At 40.5% G+C, this 25,421-nt stretch overlaps 1 protein-coding gene across 3 annotated transcripts in view; it reads left to right on the forward strand.

Annotated features, from left to right (window-relative positions):
• Positions 1 to 25,421, forward strand: part of SFSWAP (splicing factor SWAP) — a 137,607-nt gene that overhangs the window by 27,015 nt on the left and 85,171 nt on the right. The gene's annotated exons all lie outside the window — the stretch shown is intronic.

The raw sequence follows: 25,421 nt of genomic DNA on the forward strand, positions 1-25,421 counted from the left end.
AACCTGTGGCAATGCATACCAGACTTTGGATACTGTGGATGTCTGTGTTAGTTAGTGTTGGTGGTTTTTTAATAGATTAAAATCAGAGGCCTTCTCCACTCAAAAAGATGGCATGTTTTCTTGATCAGATCTCAGAATGATAAGCAGGCATTTCTTTACAGCCCTAGGAAATTGCATTCAACATCCTGCCCTATCCTTTGCTCAGTCACTCAGGGCTCAGGAATAGGACTGTGCTCTCTGGCCAGTACTGGTGTTCCCCTGTACTGCTTTTAGTTGCAATAGGTACTTTTAGTGCATCCCTGATACCAGTCTGGTGTCACTACCTATGTATTGGAAAACAAGAGTGATCAATACTGCATGGTGCCCACCAACCACTCTGAGAGGCATAGGGTAATGGTATGCATCAGTAAAATGGCTTAATTTTTCAAGGCACACTTCTCCCTCTCTTTCAGCACAGTAGTGTGCTCAAGTACACAGTTTGGGGATTGTTGTAGGGTCTAGTCAGGAAATGCTTTCCCTCCCTCTTCTCTACATGCAGTGAGGTCAGTGTCTTGAACATTTATGCTTCCTTTATGCCTTTTTTGTCTATACTTGGAGTAGAAGCGGGCAAAAGCAGATTGCAGTATCAGTAGGCCACATAGTATATGCCGGTTACTTGGATTCTTGCCAAGAAAGCTGAACCACATGGACCTTGGTCTAATCCAGCTAGGCACTTCTTAAGCAAGAATGCATGTGTTCAACACAGGTGAGTAATGCCTCAACTCCTTAAGAGATTCTGTGTGTGCACTCTTATTTTCCAAGTGTGTGGCCACAGTGAATCCTAAGGACTCATCACCACCAAAACAAATCTGCTTAACCCTGGTGTAGAAATCAATCGTTGAATCATGAGGTCCTGCATTTGTTTTGAATAAAGTAAATGTGTGTTTTCCTGTTTCAGTTATTGCTTTCCCTGCATGTTGGAGGAGAGCGGGGGGGGATGGGCAATCTTATTTTCTTGCCATGCAGAGGGCAGGTAGAAGAAATATTGTCATCAAAGTAGCTCACAAACCTTTTCGTCTTGTGACAATACGCAGTCTGATAAAGTTGGTCTGGTTACCTGAATTTAACTATATGAGCACTTAATTTTTTTTAAAAAAAACTAGTCAGTCCATCTCAGATATATAGTTCTGTCCTTTGAAAGTGTATTTCTGATCTGTAGCTAGAAAATAAAACGTGATTGTTCTAAACCGCAAGTTTTAATGGCATATAAATTTCAATACTGCATGTTTTGATTGACTGTTGCTGTAGGGAAGGGAGCTCATTTGAATGATTATTTTTAATGGACACAAAGATACTCTTGCACAAACATTGCTTCAGCAATGTATTAAAGTCAGCAATTGAGGCTCACAGGTTTCTGTGAAATCTTGTGATGGCCACAAAAGCAAAAAAGTTTTATTGCTGACTGCAGTTGGCTAAAACGCTTCAGCACTGCAATTCTAGAGTTATCCCATTGTAGTCAATAAGATGATTTCAAAATGATTTGAAGATTGCACACTCAGCATGTATGCTACTGATTCTAATTATGCCAATCCATAAAAAATTGTTTTGCAGATCATTTGATAGACTGTAATTTCATCTTGTTAAAGCCAAGGTATAGAAGCTCTTTGATAAAGGGATGAAGGCTCAAAAATGCTCATGTATGCCTTTCCCCTGCTTGGTTTTTTTTTTAATGAATTAGTAATTGATGGCTGTAATTTCTTAATTCTTACCAATCATACTGATCTGCTGATGAGTATGTTTTTAAATTGTTTTTTTAAGTGTTTTTAAATTTGTATATTTGTATATTTGTTTTTAATGTTTTTAATTGTTGTAAACCGCCCAGAGAGCTTTGGCTATGGGGCGGTATACAAATGTAATAAATAATAATAATGAAGTACTTTGCTTGTATAGGCAATAGTTCCGTTTAGTTGAGGAAATGATTATATGCAGAGCAATGTGTTTTTGAGTGCCATAAAATCGTAATCACGGAATCTGTATAAATTATCCAAAGGGTAGTGGGGTTGCAAGGAGCTACATAGGTCTCTGAAGTCCTCAGCATACGCACCCCTATTGCTTTTTCTCTACTATATATTTGACAGTACAATTTGGATCCAGGCTGTAGGCATTAGAGAGTCATACAACTGATCTGCAGTTCAAGTCCCAGTTGGTGACATTGAAGTGGAGAGTGCTTAGAGATGGGAGAAGAGAGATCAGTGTCTGTTAACCATGGTGGCTTTATGTTACCTCCACTGTTGGAGGCAGTATGCACCTGAATGCTAGTTGATGGGGATCACAAGAGTTCTGTTGTGCTCAGGACCTGCTCTTGGGCTTTCCTTAGGCATCTGATTGGTCACTGTGTGAAAAGGATGCTGGACTAGATGGGCCATTGGCCTGTTCAGCTCTTCTTATGTTCAGAGAAGGTGCAAGGTGCAGCTGAAGCTAAGCAGATCTAGTCTAGGTTTGAATAGGATGCTGCCTTCCATTTCATCATAGAAGAAAGAGGATATATAAATACCAGAATAAATGAATGTAAAGTCCATCATGCTAGATGCACTGTGCCCATTGTGCCTAACGTAGATCTTTGGATCCTTTCCAGGTTGGAAACTTGCATTATTATGTAAAAAACAAACAAACTAGACATTCTGGATACTGAATACAGCTTTTAGTACCAAGTTTTCACTTGCACAGCACCATGGAATGCACACAATACTATTCATAACTAATTACAGATTTAAGCAGCCTCATTGAAAGTGCTTATATATCAGTTAAGTTCCTCATAAGTAATCAAGAAGGGTTATAAAACATGGAAGAGTTTGGTTGCTTGGAAGGAAAGAGAGGGAACGAATCTTGAAACTGTATTCAGAACTGTTAGAACAAAGTTTTCTGTGTGCAGTCTTCACACACCCTTCCAAACAACACCTCCACCTTGTTCAAAAGTGCCCGTTTTCAGACCTGTATTAAGTGATTATATTATAAATAAGTTGAGTAGTTTAATTAAGGAATGGAAAAGTAACTGTTCTAAGATTATTTATTTATGTATTGAAGTATTTATAACCCACACTTTCATAAAAATATATCAAGGTGATATACAACACATAAAAATTAAATCAACAAAAATAATCCATACATTAAATACATCAGTAAATACAAGTCGGTTAAAAAGAGAATTCATATTGTAAAGTCCTGTCCAAACAATAGTTTTCAAAATGTATCTGAAAGAAGGAAGGGATGTTTCCTGCCAAACCTCTCCTGGGATGGGGTTCCACAGGGCAGGGCCTGCCACACTAAAGGTTCAATCCCTAGTTAACCTCAAAGGCATGGAGAACCACCAGTAGTGCCCCATCATTATGTGATATACAGGTGCATATTTTGACATTCATGATGCCTTGCTCTTGGTTGGAAGCAAGTCTAGCATTTTAGTAGATAATACTTCCAGACGCATGCGCACAAACTACAGTGAGACTAGATAACCTTGAAAAATTGATAAATCAATTGGGAAAGTGCTTGAACTGATTTTTCGAGACAAATTGAAGAGTTCAGTTTGAGCAAAAAACCTTAGCCTTCAAGGCTGTCTTTTAAAAGCACCTACCATAATCCACAAGGCTGTCTGTCCAGCCCATTAACAAAATCGCTGCTATTTGCAATGAATAGTAAAATTCTCATTGGCTTCAATGAGAACAGGATCAGCACCATTTAGTTTTATTATAGGGGATGCAGTGAAGAATTTCCTACATTTGTGCTAGCCAATTTTAAATGTGGCATTATGACCTTTGCTTGCAGCCACAAAAGGAATCTGCTGGTTAGATATGGCTGTTTGTAATGGGCCTTGTTGTGATACATCTTCAGGAACAACTTTCTTTCCAAGATAGGCTGGCATCTTGTTGTATTAAGAAATAGAAGTAAAATGTCAAGCATATTTAACTCCATATAGTTAAAGCCAAGAATATTGCTATGCAGAAATCAGTCTGGAGTTCAAATGCAAATGATGGTTAGCAAGGCTTGTATCTAGTATAGTGCTAAGTAACCATCCAGTCAGCGCAAGGGTTTATACTCACACAAAGGGACTTTCCCCCTCTCTTCTCCTTGTGTCCACCCACCTCAGATCTGGACCAGAGAGTTGGGGGAACTCAGCCCAGACAGATTTAGGAGACAAGGAGAAGTTCCGTTGTGCAAATGTAAATCCTTGCCCTAGCAGGACAGTTACATAGCACTGCATTGGATACCAACCATTGTTTACTAGTGTTAGCTTCTGTTACATCACTTTTTTAACTATGTGCTTCCTTTAACAGTATTACTATTTAAAAGATTTCATTCTTATCTTAGTTACTGTAAATGCTATCTCCTCAAACCAGGGTTGGACAAAGCTGGTGCTTGGAGACACTCCCCCCTCCCCCTGCTGAAATTAGGCTTGAAAGACACCTTCTGTTATAGTAGTCAGTAGAACACATTGTGCTGGAGGGGGGTGCCCATGACAGTTTCTCCTGTTTGCAAAGGTCCCCACGAGCTGAATAAGTTTGGAGATCACTGCCTTAGTCCCAGATATTTTTGAAGTAATATTTTAATTTATGTGTATCCAATTCATTCCTGGTTTTCGCTGAAGTTACATCATTTAGGATGCCGTCTCTTCTAGAAAGGAAAGGCTGGATGTAGATTGGTTGCAGTTTAAATTTTTCAGGGCATAGCTTTGACCCTGTGCTAATAGGGAAACTCACCTCTGTGGGTTGAATTTGTAATGCGTTAATCTTTGTAGTTTTCCTAAATAGGTTCAGCAAGAAGTTTTAAATACCAATAATCTGTAAGTATTATATGGGTCTATTTGGGTACTCACATTTTGAGATTAAAGTATCAAACGATTGCTGCATTTCCCTGGAGTTTTACTATTTTTCTTACATTTTCCTTTCAAGCTAAGAATGTGTCATCTTTGCTCTCTTTTTTGTTTGCATTTGTTTCCAGTGAGGTGATTTGATTTAAGAGAATACAAAGGAAGATTTTCTTGTGTTTATCCTTTTCTCCAAGGAATGTTCAACTACTGTGACCATGTTATTCCTATCTGTTCTGTATTATCATTCTGAAATTGTAAAGTGGCATAGTCATTTATCTTGTATTAAATATTAAGAGAGTTAAAGGCCAGATGAATGAAGGTCGTAATGCTAATCACCAAATAGTTGTCTCAATAAGTGATTCCTCTATCATTTTGCCTAAACCTAATTTTCTTAGTTATGTTAATTTCCTACAGCGTTGATAAAAAAAATCCCCGAAGACATAATAAAATGAAAGTGGTAGTTGAAAGACAGAATGGGAAAATGCAGTATAATCACCAGAAAGCATAGATCTTAATTTCAGTATGCCAGTCTACATTGCAGAGGATTTTGACTGTATTAAGTGTGTGTGTGCGTGCGCGCGCGCGTGTGTTTAGTTTTCTTTTTTTTTACAATAATTTTTATTCAAATTTTCATAAAACATACAAAACAAAATCATAAAACATTCAAAGACAAAAAACAAAACAAAACAAAAATGATTAAACAAAAATAAAATAAAATGTTGACTTCCCATTTGTCACAGATCAAATCAGTTATAGGTCTACAATATATAACAATCCTGTCTCTTAAATTATATTATAAAATCACTTTCCTCCAGTAGTTATCTTAATTAATCATCAAATCTCATAAACATTACTTTATTCTTTCCACAAAAAGTCAAAGAGAGGTTTCAATTCTTTAAGAAATATATCTATCAATTTTTCTCCAAATAAACATGTCGATTAATCCATCTCGTTAATAATAATAATAATCTTATTGTCATAACCATAGTCCAAATAAACATATCGATTAATCCATCTCATCAAAATCTGTTAGGTCCAATAATTTCAATAGCCATTATTCCATTATCCCTATTAATTCCATCTTCCATCTTCAATAGTCCTGTTAAGTCCAGTAATTTCAGTGTCCAATCTTCCATTATCAGTATTCCATAATAATCTTGCTGTCATAGCCATAGTCATATAATAAGAGTCTGATGGGAATTTCCTCTATCCCAAATATTTTCTTGTCATCGATTCTGAATAAGTTGCTGAAATATTGTTGTAAAGTCATATCTCTGTTCTTCTTTTTTACAAAATGCACTGGTTCATCTCTTGAGAGTTTTTCCATTGTCACATGGCTGCTGTTAATTCCATAGATTTTCTCTATATCAAGCTCCATCACGTCATTCCAGTCCAGAAGATTATCCAAGCCATTGATAACTTTATCTCTAATATCTTCATTAATTTCTTCAGAGATAACGTTAAATTCCAAACAGTAGATTTTATTTCTAATATCCATAAACTCCAGATCTTTTTCCAATTCCACATTTGTTCCAATCTCCAGGGCTTGTATCTTCCCTTTATTTTTTCTTTTCTCATCTCTGATCTCATTCTCCTCTCTCACAGGATCCCCTATTTCTTTAAGCTCCTGCGTCATTTTGTTCAGTTCAATTTTCAGCTCCTTACTGCCCTGTCGCAGGGTTTGTTTCGTTATCTCAATCTCATCCATTATTTTCTGAAACATAATTACTTCCAGATTCTCAGCCACTTTCTTGATTGCCATTTTTTAAAACCACGAAAACAAAGCAAAACAAAAATAAAGAAGAACCACTTCTTATTTCAGCAACAATTGGGTTAATATTCCAGGCTTGATGACATCACAGTATAAACAGAGCAGCCTGCCTTATCTCTCTATGTTCAAGAATACAAAACAAATTTGGTTCCCAGCATCAAAACAGTTAGTGGCGTCGTGAAGAAGCAGATTCATCAAAATAAAATAGACCAAAAAGAGAATAGTCCCAAACAATATACTGTTCCTCGGAATAGAAATCCCTCTTCTGTTTATATCTTTAGAATGCACTTCCAGGACAGCTTTTTGCAATAGAAACAGAGATAAGCTGTTAATTTCGTAAATAACAGAGAAGAGTTATAACTCACCCAGAAGCTCTTTAAAGCTGATTAAATTGACAAATCTCTTTTTGCTGCAACAATTTAAACCAAGTAAAAAAAATAATAGAAAGAAGGGTGCTTGCCTGTTAGTCTGTTTTCTCTTTGAAGAAAAGATAAACGTATCGCATTAAACAGATAGAGCTTGTTTGGAAGTCCGTCCGGCATTGCTGGCTGGACCTTTTCTCATAAATTAATGAAATCCAGTCCTCCCAACAAAAACAGGCTTTTGAGGTTGATCTCTACGTTTCTCCCTGCCCAGGAGAAATTTCATCAGTCAAAAAAAAAATGTTCTGACTGATTTATATCTGAATAAGCTTCTTTTGAGGCGGGAGCCTGTCTCAAAAGCAGGCACAAGCGAAGTCACCCTTCCCGGAAGTGCGTGTGTTTAGTTTTCAAAGGTTTTTTAATTTTAGCTTGAGGGTAAGAATGGTGTGGAGATAGAAGATACCTAGACAGGACAGGCAATCACTGAAGAGTCATAGGAAGCTGCCTTATACCAGGTCTGTGTATTAAGAAGAGCCTTGCTGGATCAGACCAATGGCCTGTCTTAGATGTGGGGAACCAGTGGTCCTCCCAATGTTGCTGAACTACAAATCCCATCAGACCCAGCAAGCATGGCCAATCTAGGCCAGCATCCTGTTCTCACAGCGGCCAACTAGGTGATCATGGAAATCATGGGCATCAGGTTCTGTGATCAGAATCGGTCCATCTAGTTCAGTAATGTCTTCTGAGCATTGGGCACAGATATTTCCTATTGCTTGCTAATCCTTCTAACATGGGGATTAAACATGTAAAGCACACTCTCTACCACAGAGCTACAATCCCTCCCCTGCATGGATGTGCCATGAGCCACCAGAAGCCCATCCACTGATAAGTAAGCATTTAGCCATTCCCTGGATTTTTGACCATTCACTACATACAACTCACATGGTTGAGGACTTTAAAAAAATGAAAAGGTTGTTAAGATTCCCAGAATGCTGTATATTTCAATGCCACATTTATTGGTAATACATTGCAATTTCCATACGCTCCCAACTGTCACAGATATATTAATGATTTGGTTCAAATTATTTTTAATCGCTACCCAGCAAAAGAAGGTCATGTTAGAGTCAAATTATTCGTACCAGAACCAATATCTAAAATCATTGTCATTTGATAGGATACTGCTTGCCTGAACCCTGCTGGGCTGTGTTGCATAATTCAGTCTGCAGCTTGCTCACAACCAAAACTTCAGAAGTAATCTAATCTGATTCAGTCAACACTCGATGATAAATTAAACATGCAAATAGGCTCTTATCCATTTTTAATCAGGTAATGCCATTGTGTATGGAGTCAAATATTGAACATTTTCTACAAGCTCAGTTTGCAGTATTAGGCTTGCATACTGAAGCCCTTTTTCATTGTGTTTTATTCTTGTTTAGCAATCTAGACTTGTTGAACATTTATATCAGCATAAGCAGTCTTTTGTATGCTGTTTTTGCAAGTGTAGTAGTTTGGATGTGAAGGACATGCAAGTATTTAAATGTCTGTTTCCCTTCTCATATCCCTTTCCCCCTGTACTCATGTGCACATGTTCGCTCTTGCTGTTTTTTGGAACTGTTGTCCTCCCTCCAAGCAATGAACGTCAGTCAGACAGTCTCTCTCTTTTAAATCAACAATTTGAATAAAGCTTACTGTTTCATTCCTGCATATCCTATGCAAGTATGCAAATTGGTTGTAACAACATTGTTATTAAATGCTGCTGTTAAAACATTTTATTTTGTAAATAAATCCCTTCTGCTAAGTTCCAGAGTGGCCAAACAGTAGTGTCTTGCAGCACCTTAAAGACTAAACAGATGTATTCTGACATAAGTTTTCATGGATATACTGTAGTTCATGAAAGCTTATCACTAGGACATAATCCAGATCTTAAATCAGAACTCATATGGCTTTTGCACCAGTGCTTTATATCTGATTGAAGATGGAAGGGCACCTGAAATTTAATGAATTTCTGTTTTGGCCCTCGGTAAACTTGCCAAAGATGCTAATCTGCATCCATTCCTTGGAGGCAAGGACCACATTTGGGTGCAGAGTTGATGCACTTGAACTTTCTGAAAGCAAAAGGTGATCATTATTGACCAAACCAATGCTTCTCCGTGAGATGGAAATTAGATCTCAACACTGTTTGGGTTGATGGTCATGAACACTCATAATTTGTTGCAATAATAAGTATGATATGTTATTGCCATCAGATTGATTTAAACTATTCTTTTAATTCTTTTAATATGTGTAGTGGCATATATTATGCTTACAGTTTGGATTACCAAAGAGATGCTTTTCTGTATCTTCCAGTCCAAAATTAAGTATATGCTTAACACTAAAAGCTCAGGTGTATGCTTCTCATTTGAGCATTTATTTAGTGACCTGCATTTGTATTTGAGAATTTCTAGAATAAAAGGTCTGCAGTTTCTAAAATCGTCTTGACACTCCAGCTTGTAGAGTCTGTTTCCCCATCTCCTAAATTTAACAGTACCTCTGAAGGTACCCACTACAATAATAATGCACCCACTAATATTCTCCAGTGGGCACTAGGACCAGCCACAAGTGGACATTGTCTTCTCCTGTTACTTGAGGCAGGAACTCTCATCTCAATCCCTCCCACGGAGTGTTAGTTTGTTTTCCTGCCTCAGTTAAGCAGTACTCTTTTTCTCTTCCTCTTCAGTCTGGCTAGACTTTTACTAAAATATTAAACTTTTTAATATTTTAATTCTTTCAATAATGTACAATAATCTATTGTATATGCTGTGTTTGGTTGTAGTTTGGAGTGTTTGATACTTAATGAATTGAGTTAATGAGTGTGTAAAGTGTAAGAGAGAGAGTGGCTGTTGCATCCATTGATCAATTGATCCATATGACAAATTAATTTTCCTTAGTATTTGTTTCTGTAAATTAATTCACTAGTTGGGGAATATAAATTAATTCTGTTTAATTTCTGGATTGATTCAACTAATTAATTGAGCAGTTGGTTCCTGAGGTACAAAAGAAAATCAACGGACTGATTTCTTGCTAGTGGCAAAATGCCTAAGGAATCAAACAAAAAGTACTTCAGAGCCCTCTAAAAAGGCTTAAAGTGTGGAGAAAGTGGCAGGAGCAGTTGGTGTGGTAGCGCCTGCAGCCTGTTCAGAAAAGAAAAAGTTAAAAAGAAGCTGCTACAGCGGGCAGAGAGACAGTCACCATTTTGAGCAACCACATTCCACTCTGACCATGTGCAGCCCATTGACTCCTGCGGTATTAGGGAAAGTGGCCAGTAACTCGAATAAGAGCCTAACAAGACCTGCGGTAGCTGAACAATCAGTGACCAAAAATAATAACAAATTAAAAGACGTGAGTAAGAGGTCAGTCTTGCTGGCTTCACTCTTAGAGCTCAGAACAGCAGCTTATGTAGGAGAGCAAAGCAAGCAATGGGTGGCAACATATAAAGACATGCTCTGAGGATGAAAGGGTTGGTGATCCAGATTCAGATCCAAAGGTCCTTTTCCATTCTGTTTCTAGTGTGGAAGAGTTTATCAGCTGCTCAGATAATGTTGCATTGGATTATTCTGCCACCTGTGGTCAGAACCAGCAAAAATAGCATAAAGATTTAATACAGACAAATAATGTCTTTGCTGCCATCTCCTGTCATAATCAGGAATTTCAGCAGGTGGAATCTTTTACTTTAAGCCCTGATGTATTAAATCACATTAGAAGAGCTCTGATGGCTGATCTGCAGAGGTAGCAGTATTTCACCAGTCTTTTCAAGTAGTTCCTGTCCAAGAACAACAAATTTCTCATACAGTACCTGCAATGGTGAGTAATCAATTATAGTCTGACCACTGTAGCCCCTTATTAATTTGAATAGATCAACTAATGCTACTAATGAACAACAAGGGCTGCAGCAAGCACATTCAAATGTGTCACCAGACCCACATGATAGGTTGATAGCACAGATCATGAAGTTCATGGAACAGTTGAAGACTCCAGCAATTGGTGTTGGCGTTTGCGTGTATAGATCATACAAGGATGGAATCCAAGAGTCGCATAGAACAGGAATAAGCCAGGCCAGGCAAGTTTCTTGTAAGAGTCTTTACTAGGCAAAGACATTAGACACAGTTCTCTTCACAGGCAGCTTTTCCCCCACACTGAGTTTTTCCAAGCATCCCACCTTATCAGGCTTCCCAGCCAGCTACTGACCTTGGCAAACCTGGCGCTCTGTTCTCACAGCTTAACCCTTCTGCTTCAGGTTTCACTCTCTTTGCTAAAAACCCTGTCTGTGAGTCTCACAGCCTGCTTCACTGACCAACAGCCCCCACCTGAGACTCACAGATTACAAAACTTCATTGTTCATTATTACATTTCTACAATATTAACTTTTCATTACAATACATATCAGTACATGGTTTGTTTTCTTACAGTTTCTATTTACATTTTCAGTTCAGTTCTTGTTTCTTTATTTCTTTATTCACACAAGTTTCACAGAGTCATCTTGTTCACTTTTATTTGATAATACATTTATATTTCATTCCTCAACACAAAACTTCCACATGAGATCCATTGTTTCTTTATCTATTGGTCCTTCTTTTTCCCATTCTACTGGATATTTATCTGTTTCATTATTCTGTTGTGTAACATTAAATGTGAATCTCTGAGGTGGTTGACCTTTCGTTTTTCTTTCTGATCTCCTAACATTATCTATTTCCATTTCTTCCTCACTCTCTATTTTACTTGGACCTGCACCTGTGTCTGCACTTGTACTTGGCATTTCTGTATCTTGCATTGCCATGTCTTCACTTCTCAGCCTTTTTACAGTACGTTTGCCACCGTGTATTAGATCAGTCAATGCAGTTCTTAATGGAATTTGCTGCCCAAAAGGAACATCTGCTGCTTCCTGCTTGCTTGCACTATCTAGGATAACTGTTTGACTGTCTCTCCAAGGTTTATCTATCACCTTCATGCTTCTGCTTAACACTACTTGTTGTTTCTCAGGCAACCAAACTATAATATGAATTCTGAAATCCCAAAATGCGTCCTGCCTGAGCTCTTGAGCCTAATTTACCATGCCTTTTCTGTTTTGCAACATGTACCCAGCATTTTGCCCCAAAACGTTCTATGTGTTTCACCCTGGGCTTTCTTCCAATCAGTTTCTCATAGGGAGACATGCCTATTGTTCTGTGCATGAGACAGTTCTGAATATAAACAGTGTACAGAATACATTCACCCCAATAAGTGTTATTCATATCAGCATCTGCTAGCATGGCTCTCATTGAATCCTGCAATGACCGGTTCCTCCTCTCTGCAGTTCCGTTGGAGGATGGGCTGAAGGGAGCAGTGATACTCTGTATTATTCCCTTCTTTTCCAAATATGTTTTAAATGAATTACTGGTAAATTCCCCACCTTGATCTGATTTGATATTTTTGATAACAACCCCATATTGTGTCTCTGTCCTCTGTATAAATGCCTTCAGTTTCTCTTCTGCTTCACTTTTCTTTTTCAATAAGAACACATGTGTAAATCTGGAGAAATCATCCACAATCACTAAATAAAACCTTGCTCCACCTTTTGAGCGCTGGAAAGGTCCAGCCAAATCCACATGTATGAGCTGATAGGGTTCAGTGGTCGTGCTTTCACAGCTCTTATTTACCGGAGTCACAGTCATTTTTGTTTTATAGCATACTTCACACTCATCCACATGCTCACAATGTGTTAATTTCAAATCTTGACTATGCTTTGGGGTGTTTTGTACCTTTTCGAAATGTGCGTGTGCTAATTTTCTGTGCCATTCATGTAAACAATTATCATGTTTATTTTTATTAACTCCTATCCAGGCACACGTGGGTTTATCAAGATTGCACTCAACCATAAACATTTGGTTCTGTAATTTCCCTTGCATGCATATTTCACCATCCTTTCTCACAAAACATCTATCCCCTTCAAATGTAACTTTACAACCTATTTGAGCCAATTTTCTTACTGATAGAATGTTATATTTTAAACCAGAAACCAATAACACATCTGTTAATATAGTTCCCAAAGTACTCAACCTGAGCGTGCCTTTTGCAATCGCGTCCTGAGTCGATCCGTCAGCCAGATAAATCTTCTCCTGCGCCGGCTTTGAAGTGTAAAATAAACTAGAGTCTGTGATTAGGCAATTAGACGCTCCACTGTCGAGAAGCCACTTAGAGTTAATGAGTTTATTGTCCTCCTTAGTAACAAAGTTCACGCTTGTTCTCTGACTTTCAAAGTCCCTGTTATTCCTCTTCTTTAAACAATGTCTCTGTATATGTCCACGGGACCCACAAAAGTAACACATTTTATTCTCTTGCCTGTTTCTTTGATTTTGTTGTTGTTGTACAGCCACAGTCTCTTTTAACTCTGTTTTCTTATTCCCTTGTCTTCTATTCCACTCTTGTTGAAGTTTCTGTTCTACAAAGTCCAAATTTAGGTTTCCGTCTGGTAAGCTTCCAGGCTAGAGACCGTGACATCCCATTTTTGATCAAATGAAGATAACAGTATATAGACCATCTGAATGTCACTATGATGCACTCCTCTATCTTGCAGCTCAGCATTTAATCTACGAAATTCAGCCAGATGCTCTGTCATAGTCACTTCATCTGTAAAACGCATCTGATAAAGTTTCCGTGCTAAACACAGCCTGCTCCCTGCAGTTTGCTGCACATGAGCGGCTCTTAGCTTCTCCCACATCTGATTAGCTGTCGGCTCATTACTCACCAGCAACAGTTGAGAATCAGACAGCCCCAGAGTAATAAAAGCCTTCGCTTTCTCGTCTTTCTTCAACCACGCTGCTGAAGGAGCTACCGGAGGGGTTTTTTCTACAACATCATTCAAATCTTCTTTAATCAGAACTGCTCTCATTCTCCATTTCCAGCTGGAGTAGTTTACAGCATTCAGCCTCTCCATCGGCATCCCGGATAACAGGTTTACAGCCATGTTGTCCTCTCTTACTTGCCTCTTACTTGCACTTTGTTTCTCTCTGCACCAACGTCACGTCAACTGCTCTCGAACCCGCTACCTTGTATGATAAGCTGGGCCCATAACCCCTGTTGGCATGTGCGTGTATAGATCATACAAGGATGGAATCCAAGAGTCGCATAGAACAGGAATAAGCCAGGCCAGGCAAGTTTCTTGTAAGAGTCTTTACTAGGCAAAGACATTAGACACAGTTCTCTTCACAGACAGCTTTTCCCCCACACTGAGTTTTTCCAAGCATCCCACCTTATCAGGCTTCCCAGCCAGCTACTGACCTTGGCAAACCTGGCGCTCTGTTCTCACAGCTTAACCCTTCTGCTTCAGGTTTCACTCTCTTTGCTAAAAACCCTGTCTGTGAGTCTCACAGCCTGCTTCACTGACCAACAATTGGTGCTCCAATTTCTCCTCTAGTATTCAAACATTTCCTTTCCAGGGATGAAGATGCTGTGCTGGAGGATTTCACAGGTAGAGAAGATAGATGGCCATTTAACCATTGCTGAGGAAGACAACGGAGGAACTTATGACCTTAGCAAAGGTCTTAGAGATGTAGGTTTCTGCTATCCAAGTTACATCATGGGCTAGATTGCCAGATTCCATACTCATCCCCTGCACTGGGCACTTCAAATGCAAATAGTACTGGTTCCTCTAACAGGCCAGTTGTAAGTGGCTTTAAGATGGTGGACAAAGGCCTGCAATCTACACAGAGGTGTGCTTCTGAAGTATCCATCAAGGGAAGTGGTGACAACAGGCACAAGTCTAAAAGATTGTGGTGCTCATTGCAGGGGCGAGCTTGTTCAAGGAACATGGATACCTCAGGAAGTAAAACAAAGCATAAACTTACTGGTGTTGAGGGCTACACAATTGTACTGCAACATTCCATGCCTCTATGTGGCCTCAAGCAAGTGATGTTGAGAACTGACAACAACTCAGTGAAGGCATTTATCAGTCATCAAGGAGGAACCAAATAACAGGTTCTCCATCAGGAAGCATCAGAACTGTTGGCGTGGGTGGAGAGATCCTTGAAGTCCCTCACAGTGGGGTATATGTGAGGGGTGGACAATGTACAAGAGGACTGGCCGAGCTGACAGGATGTGTTGCCGAGAGAGTGGCAACTGCAGAAGGAGGTGTTTAAATGGCTTTGCAAGTGGTTTGGAAAAATGGATGTGGATCTCTTTGCTTCCAGTGTCAATCGTCAGCTGCAGAGGTATTGTACCTGTCATTGGTAGGGGAAGGCATAGACACATTGAACTCTCCCTGACTGATGGGAAAACTTTATATCTTTCCATCAATTCTGCTGTTGGCTCGAGTGCTGAAGAAAGTGAGGCTAGACAGGGTCAGTCTCTTTCTTATCACCACATATTGGCCGAGGAGGCCATAGTTTTAAGAACTTATCAACTTAGATGTTCATCCAGATCTACTACAGAGGCCTCTGAAATATCCCAATCTAGAATGGTTGAGCTTAACCGTGCAGAGGCTGAGTGGAGAAAGTTATTGAGAGCAGGTTTGCCACTGGAGGTGGTTACCGATATATTGGCCTCCCAAAGACCTTCCACAATAAGAAACTATCAGTACACCTAAGTTGCTTTTTTTACACTGGTGCAACAAAAATCATGTGAGATCACAGAAGGCAGGCATTGCAACTGTGATCTTTTTTACACAACTGTCTGAAGCAGGGTTTGAAACCCAGTACACTGTGCAGACAAGCATCGACATTGCAACCGTGCTGTCCAAGTCTCCATCTGAGACACTTGGTGCTCATCCATATCTGAAACAGTTTTTAAGAGGTGTGCCTGTCCAACATCAGTTCCCAACATGGGATTTGCATAAAGTGTTGTCAGCTCTTAAAAAACACCTTTTGAACCATTAGCATCTACTATATGAATAAAGTCTTATTATGCAGCCACGAGAGTGGCTGTATACTATAGCCAGCATCGATTTTTCGCGTTCCGCAATGTTAAATTGAAAATACCCCCATGCCATTCTGATGCTTCCCATAAGCGCATTTCAAAACAAAACCTTACAAAACACATAGCCCTGATACATGGCAATACACAAAACACTAAGAGAGAATCGAGAGCTCAAAGTGTAAAACAAGGGGGGGGAATCCAGACCTCTGCTGGACTTTTTTCTATCAGTGTTCTCATAATTTGTTGAAATTTTGGGAATAAAGTATTTGTATACCTACTGTTTTGCTTGGAGCTCTTGATTAAATGGGTGTGTTATTAGTTCCAGTGCATGCACACACCCTTTTTTATCAATAATACAACATCATTCATGGTGAATTCTATAAAAAGGCCATACACTTTTCAACCGCAAAGGGCTCATAGCTCAGTAGAGCAACTGCTTTGCATTCAGAAGGTTCTAGATTTGATCCCCTTTAGAAGGATCAGGCGGCAGGTGATGGGAATGGCATTTCCTGTTCCTCAGACACTGCCAGTCAGACTTTCTTCAAGTGACTTTTTTTTTTAAAGCTACTAAAACACTGGCTTAAAAGAGAAATATAATTGCTCACACTGGCAAAAAGTACAGTAAAATCAATCTTGTCCCATCTTAATATTTCTTATGGTGTCTTCTCATCTTAACATTCTTCAATAATACTTCAGAAAAGAGGGGGAATCAGGCAATAAAAGAATGTTCTGGGGTTAAGCTTAAAACAGTAGAAGCAGCAATTAAAACATGTTTTGGTGTAAGAGAAAATTGTAATTGGGCCACTTCAGATTTACATCTTTTATTAAATAATAATAATAGCAGGTCATAAAAGCTACAAAAAGTTTACACTATAACACTTTGTAATGCAAAGCAAATTTTTGGAACTCTTCTTATGGATGTCAAAATAAATCTTGTTAAAATATCAAGATTAAATTTATAGCAGCATATTGTTCGTCCATTTTGGTGTGAGCAGGAACTGCCAAATAATCTTCATGTATTTGTCAATCATGTCCAGGCTTGTATGGATGGATTTTATGATTCTATGCGGGCACATAAAAAGTGCAGAATTCATCATTCTGAAAAGCACCTGCCTTCTCTTAAGTGTCTAGCCCTTATGGTTGCAAAACAAAAGAATGAAGATACATGAGGCATGCTTACAGAAGTCACAGGGGCAACTGATTTACTTACTGTTCCTGTTTGGGGGTGGAGCCATGGTGTCCTGCATTGCTTCCTGGCCCCCATTCATCACTAAAAAAACAAGAATAAATTATGCAAAATAGTAACTGCTCCAGAATAAATTGTGCAAAATGAGATTGTGCAAATGGTTATACATGTTGCAGAAATCTGCTCTCCTTGGTGTGCAGGCAATCCAGATTTTTTAGGGCAAAATTCATACTGCCTAAACATTATTTATTTATTTATTTATTTATTTCATTTTTAAACCGCCCATAGCGAATAGCTCTCTGGGCGGTGAACAAAACAAGATTAAAATACAATATTACAATAAAATTACAATAAAATCAGCAACAAGTTAAACGAAAAAAAAAATTAAATGAAACACATTGAACATTAAAATGCCTGGGAGTATAGCCAGGTCTTAACCTGGCGCCTAAAAGAAAGTACCGAAGGCGCCAGGCGTATCTCCACAGGTAGGCTGTTCCACAGTTCGGGGGCCACCACAGAAAAGGCCCTAGATCTAATAACAATCCTCCGGGCATCCTGATGAGTTGGTACCCGGAGGAGGGCCTTGGATATTGAACGAAGTGAACGGGTAGGTTCATAGCGGGAGAGGCGTTCCACAAGGTATTGTGGTCCCACACCGTGTAAGGCTTTATAGGTCAAAACCAGCACCTTGAATCTGGCTCGGAAACAAATAGGCAGCCAGTGCAGGCGGGCCAGGACAGGTGTTATATGCGCAGACCAGCGGGTCCTCGTTAACAACCTGGCTGCTGCATTTTGCACTAGCTGAAGTTTCCGAACGGTCTTCAAGGGCAGCCCTACGTAGAGTGCATTACAGTAGTTCAGTCTAGAGGTTACCAGAGCGTGAACAACTGAGGCGAGATCGTCACTGTCCAGATAGGGGCGTAGTTGGGCTACTAAGCGAAGATGGTAAAACGCATTCCGTGCCACCGAGGCCACTTGAGCCTCAAGCGACAAGGAAGGGTCAAAAAGGACCCCCAAGCTACGAACCTGTTCCTTCAAGGGGAGTGTAACCCCATCTAGAACAGGATGAACATCCACCATCTGGGCAGGTAAAGAGCTCACCAACAGTGTGTCAGTCTTGTCTGGATTAAGTTTCAGTTTATTAGCTCTCATCCAGTCCATTATCGCGGTCAGGCAACGGTTCAGCACATCAACAGCCTCACCTGAAGAAGGTGAAAAGGAGAAGTAGAGTTGCGTGTCATCAGCGTACTGATGGCAACGGACTCCAAAACTCCTGATGACTGCACCCAGAGGCTGCATGTAGATGTTAAAGAGCATGGGGGACAAGACCGACCCCTGAGGGACTCCACAATGGAGAGTCCAGGGTGTCGAGCAATGTTCCCCAAGCACTACCTTCTGGCGACGATCCGCTAAGTAGGAGCAGAGCCACTGCCAAGCAGTGCCCCCAACTCCCAACTCCGCGAGCCTCCCCAGAAGGATACCATGGTCGATGGTATCAAATGCCGCTGAGAGATCAAGGAGAATCAACAGGGTCACACTCCCCCTGTCCCTCTCCCGACAAAGGTCATCATACACGGCGACCAAGGCTGTTTCAGTGCCAAAACCAGGCCTAAAACCGGATTGAAACGGATCCAGATAATCGGTTTCATCCAAGAGCGCCTGGAGCTGGCCGGCGACCACCCGCTCCAGGACCTTGCCCAAAAAAGGGACATTCGCCACCGGTCTATAGTTGTTCAAAATATCTGGGTCCAAAGAAGGTTTCTTTAGAAGAGGTCTCACTACTGCCTCCTTGAGACTACCAGGGACTACTCCCTCTCTCAAGGAGGTGTTTATCACCTCTTTGGCCCAGCCGGTGGTTACAGCCCTGCTGGCCTTCACCAGCCAAGATGGGCAAGGATCAAGGGCAGACATGGTCGCCCGCACCATTCCAAGCACCTTGTCCACTTCCTCGAGCTGTACCAACTGAAACTCATCCAACAATGAAGGACAAGACCGCGCTCTGGACACTTCAGTGGAGTCATCTGTCATAACATCAGAGTCAAAGTCCCGACGGATGCAAGCAATCTTATCCTGGAAGTGCTCCACAAATTCGTTGCAGTGAGCTTCCGATGTTTCCTTAGTATCAGGAGGGCCAGAATGTAAATCCCTTGTACCACCCTAAAAAGCTCCGCTGGGCGGCAAAGAGATGATCTAATGGTGGCAGGAAAATATGACTTTTTTGCCGCCCTAACCGCTTTTACATACAACTTAGTGGAAGCACTCACCAAAGAATGACTACGTCCGTCAGGAGTTTGCCTCCACCTGCACTGTAGCCTCCTTCTCTCTTGCTTCATCACTCTCAGCTCCGGGGTATACCACGGTGCTGTTTGAGTTCTGCACCGAAGGGGGCGTGCGGGAGCGATCATGTCAATGGCCCGGGTCATCTCCGCATTCCACAGATCGACCATGGCCTCGACAGGAGCACCAGTGCTATCAGCCGGAAAAACTCCCAGAGCGCTCTGGAAAGCAACAGGATCCATAAGCCTCCGGGAGCGGACCAACTTAATAGGTCCCCCACCTCTGCAGAGGGAAAGTGTTGCCGTGAGTCTAAAGCTCAGCAAGCGGTGATCTGTCCATGACAATGGAGTAGATGAAAAATACCCCACCCTCAGATCACCATCTCCATGACCAGTGGCGAAGATCAAATCAAGAGTATGTCCTGATACATGCGTCGGGCCAGTAGCAACTTGAGACAGCCCCATGGTTGTCATGGAGGCCATGAAGTCCTGAGCTGCCCCGAACAAGACAGCCTCGGCATGAATGTTGACATCCCCCAGTACCACAAGTCTGGGGGATCTCAACAATACCTCCGAGACTATCTCCGTCAGCTCAGCTAGGGAAGCCATTGGGCAGCAAGGTGGGCGGTACACCAATAGTATTCCCAATCTGTCTCCTTGGCCCAGCACAAGATGAAGACACTCCAAACCAGTCGCCGTCTGGACAGGGTGCTTAGTGAGAGAGAAAGAACTCCGATAGACCACAGCAACCCTGCCTCCCCGGCCCTCAGATCTACCACAGTGCTGCACCGAATACCCAGGTGGGCAAAGCTGGGAAAGAGCAACTCCTCCCTGCTCACCCACCCAGGTTTCGGTAATACACACAAGGTCGGCACCCTTCTCCACAATCAAATCGTGGAACAAATTGAACATTGAACAAATCCACAGTGTATGGGCTTGTCATATGCAATTGCATTGCCCTTGATAAATGGGTTTAACTTTCCTCTTAAATCTTGGAGAGCCTTTGCTTTGAAGTTGCTCTCTCCAAGCCTCCTCGTCCACAGTACTGCATCTGATCTTTCAGAAAATAAGACTAGAAAGATGAGTTGGCTGTTGTTTATAACTTGTGTTACTCCCATGGGCTCAGGGCTGGTTGCAGTCATTTGCCAGAAACAGTATGTGAACTACTGAAGAGCAGCTATCCTACTTAATGATATGGGCAAAATACATGAGAAACTGACATATAATACATAAAGTCTTAGAGAAATATTTTGTTTCCTGACTGGTCCTAGGCATGCTTACAAAAGTTTATCCTTTCATTAGCATTTGCCTCTTAACAGCCAAATGACATCCATGTTCTTGTAATGCGTAGTACTTCTCACCAGGAACTTAATTTGCAACCAATGTTGGCTTGTGTTTTCAACTGCCGAACAGTAGTTGGTAGCTGGCGATGCCCTGTTTTCCCACAAGTCTGTTGATTGTGATTTTGTCCATGTGACAGAAGTTACCTGTCAAGTTATTATGAAAATGTGTTCTGCAATTACATTGCTTAGAAATCTGAATGGAAAAACGCTTGATTTCTTTCTGCATGCCTTTCAGTTTTAAAGCTCTCTGCATGGTGCTGAAACTTGTATTTCAGATTCTTAGCATTGGATTTTGTTTTGCTTTTAAGATGACAGGCTTCTGGGAAGCTTCTAGGTTGGCTTAAAATTCTCATGGAGACCTCACAGATTGGAAAGAGCTTGCTTAAACAAGAAATAGTATATGTTGTATGTTGCCCCAGAAGCAATTTGATGAAGGGCAGTCTAGAAATGCTTTAAATGAAAACAAATAAATGTGGGTTTTTATTGGCATAATACTGTGTAGCTTTTCCCTAGAAATGTTTTCAATGCCTTCTCCATTATCTTAGCTTCTAGTTTTATGATTACCACTTTAAAATAAAGACATATAAAATTAAGAGATTTCTCTAATTTGGTCCATCCTTACAGATGGAATTTGAATTAACACTTGCAGGTTACTATCCCAGATTATTCCACAATGTATCTAATATTTTAAGGTGTTTTTATCTGTTTCTGTAAAGTGTTTCACATATCTTAGATAAGAACTCTTGTGGTTATTAATAATTCTCAAGTCCTGGGAACTTTATTTCTCTACTGTTAAGATGTGAAAGAATGAACTAGTTTACTTTAAAATGTGTTCTTAAAACATTCATGCATAGGCTACTGATAACTATTTCTTCTGATTTTTTTTTTAAAGGTAATTTATCTTAGTAAATTTTAGTGTGGTGGCTACTGCCTTTTCTTTGAGGGAAAAACTGGTTCTTCAGGAATTCAGTAGTGTAGAGCCTCATTCTTTCTTTCCAGGCAAAGTTGTAGCATTATTACATTTTGAAGCAAATTGTTTCTGTCTGCATCTTACCTTGACAAGCTTGTAAACATAACTGCTGAAGGCTGACCTTTTGCTTATCTCTCAAAATAAAGTTTCTAGATGATTTTGTATAGATACATTCAATTTATTTTAAGATGCTGGGTAAGGATCGCTCTCTTGTGACACCATATCCCTTCCTTTAAAAGAATGTAGATTATCAGCAGGAAAAGCCTTAAGCAGCAATCACTCTGTTGAAATAATTAGATCGTTTTGGATAAGAAACTCATCGTAACTGATAAATGAAAGATTTGATATCAAAGTGCACATAGACCTTTTAGGGTCCCTACAGGATCACTTTTCAGTAACTCAAGTTATATTAAAGCAAATAGGATGAACCGTATGACCTATATTTTTGAGCCAGCTTACTTCCAAAACCATAACCCATGTTATATTTAAAAGGCAGACATTTTAACACCCACAAAATAGCAGATGAAGCAGGATTCTCATTTGATAGAGAAAGAGTAGTAGCAGTAGTAGTTATTTTCAAAATAAAATTGTTAGAAAAAATGTGGGGTTGCATGGGGGTGTGTGGGAGAGGCCTGTGGCCTTTCAGATGCTGCTGGACTACAACTCGCATCACTGTTGGACATACTGCAACTGAAGAGAATTGGAGTCCATCAACATGGAGAGCCACAAATTCCTGTATTAGGATATAGAGAGCTGCCTCATACCAGGCCAGAATATTTATCTATCTCCCACAATGTCTACGCTGGATTGTCACTTGCTCTCCATGATCTCAGGCAGGGATCATCATGTGGTATCAGACCCTTTTAACTGGCGATGCCAGGGTTGTACCTGGGACTTCCTGAGTGCAAGCTACTACTGAGAGATGGCCCCTCTCCTACTTTGTCATGTCATGTGACATTGGTTTATGACATTGGCTCACCAGGTTATCCATGGAATTTCTGTTTAGAGCAGCCTACGCTATATGAGCCACCATTTTATGTATAAATGTGCATCGATGGCTTCTTTGAAATAGAGTGTTTCTTTGGCACATTCTTATAATCAAACCCTGGCCATGGTTTAAAGTTGGCTTCGGAATCCTGGCTTTTGGGTTTGTTTCGCAGCTTGCACAAAGGAAGGAGCAAAGCAGCAGCAAAAGGAGTTTTGTGAGGCAGCTTGCCCATGTCTGGCTTATTAGACCAGGATTTGATCATGTGAATGTGGCTTAGCTCTTCAGGTTTTCTTTCTAGAATAGTTTTGGTTTCCACTAGATGTCTGCTCTCTTTATATCATTTATTTAGCATTTTGTTTTGCACTGTGAGTGTGCCTGAGATATTGCCTGAGATTTTTGAAAGCATAGGCTTTAGCCAGTACTTCCTCTTTGAACTGCCAAAGGTTGCGTTATAATTGAGCTACCCTAACTATATTGCTTGTTGCCGTGCTAGTTTGGAGCCTTTGTAAAAGTGGTGCATGTTTCGTTCAAATATGAGAACTGGTTTGGGTCAACCAAGTTGCATCAGCATCCATATCAACCCTACAAATACCTTTATATGGATGGTCAAGAATGTTTGGGGCTTGGATAAAGAGGAACCATAAAGGTAGATTGAAGTGATTCATACAGGAGAGAGAATGAGGGTAGAATACTTCAGGGAGTTCTGCTTTGGGAAAGATTTGGTCTTTGTAAGGGCCCGAAAAGGGCCTTCAGAGCAGCTATATATAAAAGACATCTGTAAAAGTAATTCATATTAAAACAATAAACAAAATGACTTAATTCAGCAGCAACAATAGGAGAGAAAACAAAGCAGCAGAATTTGTGAGCAAAGAAAATGAAGAAAAAGCAATAAATGCTTTTCAGAAGGAGAGTGCTCAGTATTGAAACAAAAATATGGTACAGAATAAATTTTCAAGACTATTTTATCTGAAGGGGTTTTATGGGAAGCTGCTCATATAAGATGACCACCAACTTGGAATGCTTTACAAGAGGATGAGACAAATTCACAAAGGATCATCATCACTGTTTATTTGTATGCCGCCTTTCCATAACAATTTAAGCACAAAGCGGCTTACAACATGAACAGAAAAAAAAGTTACACAACTCACTGTAATAAGCTAACAAAAACATCATAAAAACATACAATAAATTGATACATCATAATTCCTAATAAAATCCAACAATAAAATACAGAAGCATAATCCCAATAACAGCAAAACAAAAAACCAACCATCAGAAATTAAACTTTTACCCAAACAGAAGTCCCTAAACAACACCCCACAGTCAAAGTGGTATCCGGCATCTTCAGGTAGTGATACCTTTAACAGCTGCAGTCAGTCAAGGGCCCACCCTTTCAGGCCAGGTGGAAAGAGGCCAGCAAGCAGGGAGAGGGTCTTACGGCCAAGATGGTCTCTGGCATCTTCAGGTAATGATACCTATTATAGCTATAGTCAGTCAAGGCCCCACCCTTCCAGGCCAGGTGGAAAAAGACTAGCAAGCAGGGAGAGGGTCTTACAGCCAAGAAGAGGGTCTTACAGCCAAGGATAAAGCTGTCAATAGGTACTAGCCTCCACTGTCAGAGGCTGTGAACCCAAGGTGCAGGGAATCAAAAGTGGCAAGAGCACTGTTGCACTTAAGATTTGCTTTTGTGCTTCCAAGAGCTATATTCTCCCTCCACAGTTGTAGGCAGTATGCTTCTAAATACCAGTAGTTGGAAACTGCAGGAGGGGAGAGTATTCTTGTGTTCATGCCCTGCTTGTGGGCTTCCCATAAGCATCTGGTTGGCCACTGTGAACAGGATGCTGGACTAGATGGGCCATTGGCCTGATCCAGCAGGGTCTTATTTTCTTAAGGGGTCAACAAATTTTAGGTGGATTTGATAGCCAATTGTTCCAGTAGCCAGCATGGCTTGGCTTTCTTACTTACTGATCTACAGAAGCAAAATAAGTGTGCACATGCTGTCCAGCCAAGGGAGTTTACAGGTGAGGAGCAGCATTATTTGTGTGTGTAGTATTGCTGTCTATAATCTAGAGCAGGGCTACATGTTTAGTACCACTCGCAACGCTTGTGTGTTATGCACATGTGTCTGCAAAGAAACTGGAACTCACACACATTTTCTCCATGATTTGGGGAGTCTCCCTGTTACACAGTTTGAGAACCAGTGGCATACTCAGGTGATGGCTCATAAATGAGGGATTTCTAAAGGTAAAAGGTGTCCCTGCACTTGTAGTGCGAGTCGTTTCCGACTCTTAGGGTGACGTCTTGAGACGTTTACTAGGCAGACCGTATGTATGGGGTGGGATCGCCAGTTCCTTCCCTGGCCTTTCTTTACCCCCCCCCAGCATATGCCGGGTACTCATTTTACCGACCACGGATGGATGGAAGGCTGAGTGGACCTCGACCCCTTTTACCGGAGATTCGACTTCCTCCTTCCGTTGGAATCGAACTCTGGCCGTGAGCAGAGCTTTGGCTGCGTTACCGCTGCTTACCACTCTGCGCCACAGAGGATCTTGAGGGATTTCTACATATATATTTAAATGACTAGCACATTAACAGCTGTGAACTTGAAGGGGCTTTTTTGTCTTGGGAGTAAAGATCTTCATCGTTTTTTTTGTGCCTGTGGAATGCATGAATTATGCAGACTTGTCACAATTCACGACAGCAAGGTGATTATTTCACAAACAGCTGAACTATTTTAAATTGGTATTGCTGTATCACAGG

This window comes from Rhineura floridana, chromosome 19, assembly GCF_030035675.1.
Source record: "Rhineura floridana isolate rRhiFlo1 chromosome 19, rRhiFlo1.hap2, whole genome shotgun sequence".
NCBI lineage: Eukaryota > Metazoa > Chordata > Lepidosauria > Squamata > Rhineuridae > Rhineura > Rhineura floridana.